Consider the following 6,000-nt stretch of genomic DNA (forward strand, 5'->3'; position numbering starts at 1 on the left):
CCAAGCTAAAAATGATAAAAATCTTTAATATGTTTCGTTATCAAAACGTGCCATAAAACAATACATTTTAAAATTTGAATCTTATAAATTTTTTTGAAATTATGAGATAATTTTTCTTTTACCCTACTTAATTTTGGTTCTCCTGTGTTGTTTAAAGTTATTGGTTACAGCCAGCTCTGTTGCAGGCGTCCAGAACCCCTTTTCACCTCCCCTTCGCCCTTACCAAAGTCTTCGTAAGTGCTGGCCTAAACGGCAAACATTTTCAGTGCTGAGTGCTGCGCTATTGGGCCAACGGGGCGGATGGTGAATGGTGGAAAAGTCGGAGCCAAGAGAAGCCAAGCGAATGCGGAGTCATTGTCAAGTGTGTCAAGTGTCGGGCAAACACCAATTTAAGGAAAAAAAATCAACAAAAAGGAACGAGGCGAGCAAAAAGTGGGCAACCTTTACCGAAACGAAAGAGGGAACATTTCTGCCACGTCGACGGGCAATTAAATTCAATTTGTCATTCGGCCCAAGTTGACTTTGCCCATAATTGATTTCATTTGATTTGCAGCACCCTTCCCTTGATCCCTCCGTATATTGTTATACCTCTAACTGCGTTCAATTGTTTCTGACAATTAATAAATGTTGTGCATAATTAATTTATGTGACGCTTCTGGGCAAACAAAAGGACATCGCCTATTGACATATGAGTCACAGAAGGTTTTCTGTTCAGGCTAAAGTGTGTGTGTGCGTGGTTGTTTGTATTTGCCTAATGTGTTCAGTAATTTACCAACAGTAATTAAACTGAATTATTTAAATTATGCACCTGAGGGAGTACAAAACATGTAGCTCGCAAAAAAATGACTAGAAATTAATAATAAATAAGCGTTATAAAGATAATGCAAATTATTTGAAAAATGTGAAACTGATTGCATTTTTAGTGGAATTCTGTTATGTAAAGAGCTAAAAAGATTGCAAACAGAATGTTTGCAGTACACATAAAAGCTTAAAGGTTGTTAAAAGTTATTTTGAATGGTTGGTTCATAGAGATTTTACCTTATTTTAATTAAGCTTAAACTTAAATTTTCATTGGGCTCACAAAACTAGGTTTACCTTCATTTATTTTCCAAGCCTTTCGGGCATTTTTAATAACAGCACCACAATCAGTGGAGAAAGCGTTACCACCTCGCAGACCCATACCACGCAACTAAAATCCTAACAACTTTTTATGATGCTGAAACATGAGACGCATGTACGTAGTTTGTATTTAGTAAAAGGATTTCGCCATGCACACACATAAGCACAGCGTTTTTCTACGCTTTTCCTGCTATGCAAACACAGACGAGTCGCTCTGCATGAAACACGAACACGTATTTTGTATAACGGTATTTATTACATGTTTACTCAATAACAAAACACTTGAGCTTCTAACCCAAATACCCATAAACAAGTAAGCCACACGCTCGCACTCAGTATGTGCTCGAAGGCTTTAACTGAACCCGAGTCTTGGAACTGGGATTCGCTTCCTGCATTTTGAATTCCGTGAGGATTTATACAATTTTCAGCGACATATTTGTATGCTTGGATGTTGCTGGGTATAAAAGGTGTAAAGAAATTTTTGAAATGTTAATATGGATACCTAAATTTCATTTGTTTTGGAATTTAAATATGAATAAAATGTAAACCACAAACCACGACAACAAAAATTTTAATCAAACTTCTAGACATCTCTTCTCTGGTTTAAATTAATACAAATTGATTTTGTCGCACTCCCAATAATTTCATTTTCGTAAGCTTATAATAAATGCAGTTGAAAACATAAGCAATAGAACAACATTTTTTAAATCAGATAAGTTTAAAAATCAATAGTTTTAGCTGAGATTTAAATTGGTTAACAAATTTAAGTGTCTACATGTTTGGCCAAGAATATTTGTGTAATTTACTGAAATCTGTAATTCCATCGAAAACAATAAAGCTATGGCTTACAAAATTTTACAGCGTTAGCAAATAAGAAATAGTTAACATACCAAAATAAAGTGCTCCGAACGGATTATTTTACAACAGTCAAAAACATTTAACTGAAAATAAGCATTAAATATTTCCCTGTAAGTGTGGTTGGCAACTTTGTTGAACCAATGAAATGTGAGAGGCGCTGAAAAGGGGGTCTGCTGAGGGGTATGGAGATAGAGGTGAGTGCATACTATAAACAGGAGTCAAATAAATCAACGTCGTCATCATCATCATCGTCGTCATCAGCAGTCCCCACACGCGGCGACCCAACAACAAAGTAGCAGACGACACACACACACACTCTCAGTCAAGGATACGCACACACACTTACACACATAGACAAGGTAGCGGGAAAATCTCCAGCGGGGCAAACCATAAAGCAGCCAGCGAAATATAAATGCAATAAAATATTTTTAATGGCTCGTAAATGTAAAAATTACGCAAATACACAAGCAAAAACAGTAGACGGAGCGACAAGTACAACCACCACATCAGCAAAAATATGAAAAAGAACAATTTAAGCATTAAGAGCCCAAATAATATAAACGAGAACATATAAATGGCCCGCAAATTGTCACAGGATATATGAAAGTATTTGCTATGTAGTGATATATGAAAGTATTTGCTATGTAATGGATGGCAAATCGTATACGATTGGGTGAAAATTTACAAATTAGTTAGCATAATAGTTGACGCAACAATGCAAACGCCGCAGGAGTCGAAATTTGCCTAATTGAAAGCAGCTCAAATCATGGTAAACAGTTGCAGCAACAATAGTTACAGCAACAACAACTGAAATAGCTACTAACTAACTAACTAACAATAACAACGCAAAGAAGAAGTATGCATATTGCAAGCTGTGCACAAACATTGTAAAGGCAATTACGGCAAATGCCAAAGTGACAAGCCGAAAGCCAAACTAAAACTGCAACAAAAGTGGTGGAAAGATTGCCAGAGGAGTGGCTAAAGGTTGGTTTTATTAAAAATTTTTGGCCACAACGAACACTTTAATGTTCTTTATTGATTTTGGACAACAAAAGTATGCTTAGAATGTATGTATTAAAGTTGAATATCTAATGCTTATTAATTTTCAAGTTCGATGAAGTTTTTTAAATAGTTATTCTTATATTCTAATCTATGCTATTTTTATATTTTTTTAACCAGAGTAAACAGAGGTATAACTAATATAAAACTATTTAAATATTAAAATACAAATTACTTTTTATTTTGTGATTTAGTTTTTGAATCTTGTAAGATTTTTCCTATTTGGTAATTCTATTTAAGTTAAACATTTTTAAGCCATTCATTTTTGTCTTCCATTTTGTATGATAATATATATTATATTATTAAAGTGTGCATATTTTCTGCTATAAAAAAGAAAATTGGTCTCTCTCATTTATTTATAAACACCAACGAAGCAAGCTATTAAGCCGCCCTCACAAAAAGGGTATTTCTAGGAAAGCCCACCCATAAAAAACTTTAAACAATATCCTGGTCAAGCTGGCATGCATGTGTATGGGTATTAGTTGTTGATAAAATTAAACTGCATTGTTGAAAATCACAGCAAAATGGCGATAGAGATAATAACAACAAAGGCATATACATGGATACGGAGACCCAGGAAAATAGGATGGATGCTGTGCTCTTGCGGTCGAGCATTTAAATATTTAAAAATATTTATTGTTGAAAAATGGTGAAATATTTATGGGCTAAGCTATGCACAAGATGTACCCAAAGCACACAAAGTGGACATAAAGGGCCATTTTGTCCATCCATTTGGTATTTGTTAAAACGAAGCCCCGGGGACTTGGACCCAGACATATGTATGCAGTCGCCTGCAGTGGATTTTTGCTTTGCTTCTTTTTTGTTTGAGATGGGTTGATAGGTAGGCAGCATATGGCTGGCATGCGTAGACAGAGGAATGTTAAATATGCAGATCAGGCAAAGGTTTTTGAGGACTACAAGGAAAAGGTTAAGACAAACAGCTTGGGACCTGGGCAAAAGAAGGGGGGCTGGGGAAAGCATGTCCTGGGGGAAGAATGTCCTGCTAATGCCCACCGATTGTCTCTCTAAGCCCAGCACAGACATAAATACTAACTAGCGCCCCGAGGTTCCTGTCAGTCGGGGCCACAACAAGGATGAGAGCAACAAAATTTGCACATTATTAGCATTAGAGCATTTTGTTTTTATTTTTGGTATCCCAGTTCATTTTATTCCATTGTGTTTATTTGATTTTACTTCTGTATTCCTCTGGCTGGCAATTGGCATTGTCGGGTCTGCATTTGCATTGAGTTGGGTGCAAATCCGAAACAAATCTTCGAAATTGTTTTACTGACTCCACAACATTGAAATTCATTTGATGGGCAAAATCTTTTACTGATTTTTATGCATATGCTGGGGGTGATGTGTTGGTTGTGTGTTTGTCTAAAAGGAATTTTCATTTTAGTTCAAATTGAATTAAATGTTGCTAAAGGGAAAATGGACACTGAGTTGGAGTTGTGTGAGAACTTGTGAGCGGCTTAGGGAACTCTTCATTTGAAAGCGATTTCCAATCAAATTGCAAAACAACTCAATTGAATTCGAAGTGATCTAAATATTCGATAAATGTTCATTATGCTATTTGGTTTCTTTAGTATAATTTTTTCACAATGTGAAAAGCTTAGAATTTTAGTATATGGGATTGGATTTTATTGAATGTGCTTAATAAAGTATTAAAATATAACTATATGTACTTTAGTTTCAAATTTTTATAGCACTCTAATTAGTTTAGAGCGCTTATATATATTGTTTGTCAATAATTATTGAAAAATATTTGTAATCTTTAAAATTTTAAGTCGAAAACATGTAATAAAAGTTTGTTATAGTTCTGCTAGTTGTTCACTTGCCAGGGACATTGAATAAGTGGCAAACATTCATTGTTATTCCCTTGGAGTTCCACCTTAACAATGGCCAACCCACAATGCAAATATAAGTCCCAATCGGATCTGTCCCAAAGGGCCACATAATCAAGCAGTGAACCTTATATATTTAATTTGACCAGTTCACGGGTTGGGATAAGCCAGAGTATATGCTATCTGGCATTATATAAATACGCACGAAATGTTCAGCCCACATCCATTTCGATTTACAGAGACGGCGTCTGAGGCTGACCCAAATCCAATTGCCTTTTGCAGTGACTAAGATTTATTTGCATTTCCGTCTGAATGCATTTCTGTTTTATTTCTATAGAACAGCTTGGCTATTGCTTTTTGCAGACACGCACATGACTTCACTCACATACACCCTGTGGAAGCACATGTTTCGTTTTTGGCAACAAACTCGTCCTGCGTAGTCCGGTAATGGTCATAGTCGGAACTTTGCCGGCCCTATTCCCATTCGTTTTACTATATACTCGCATTACTTATAATGCAGCATTTTCTATTTGATTTCTTTCTTTCCCATTAACAAACTCAATTTGCGAGCCATTTTCTGGCCGGCGTCAAGGATAATGGTTCAGGGATAACGGTTTATCGGTCTTTGTCTTTGGAGCTCCTGACCAATGCAACACGTTCCACCTGATGTTGCACTGAGAAAAAATCGAGAACGAATGTTTATCAAAAAAAAAAGAGAAATAATTAAATGAATTTATCAGAAAAAAAATATTGTTCCACACAAATCCAAAAATTAGAAAAATCAAACCAATATTTGTTAAACAAGTTTAACGTGGATATGCAAAAATAATTGTTTTTTGTATTTAACAATTTAAAATCAATTCTAACCTAAAATATAAGTAAGTGCAAGCCATATAAGAGAATATTTTTGAAAACATCTCTCAAAATATTAAAAAAAGTCAAAACCAAACAATTTGTTTAGAAATCAAGCGCTATATTTTGAATAAAAAATAGTATATAACAAAAAATTATAAATTTTAATTTACCGTGCACTTGGTACTTACAGTGTACTAGAATTTTGTGCCCGTCGACTAACAACGTTCTATCTGGCTGGCAGGAAGTAGGATCCTGTCTCTAG

The sequence above is a fragment of the Drosophila gunungcola genome (genome assembly GCF_025200985.1).
Source record: "Drosophila gunungcola strain Sukarami chromosome 3L unlocalized genomic scaffold, Dgunungcola_SK_2 000003F, whole genome shotgun sequence".
Taxonomy (NCBI): Eukaryota; Metazoa; Arthropoda; class Insecta; order Diptera; family Drosophilidae; genus Drosophila; species Drosophila gunungcola.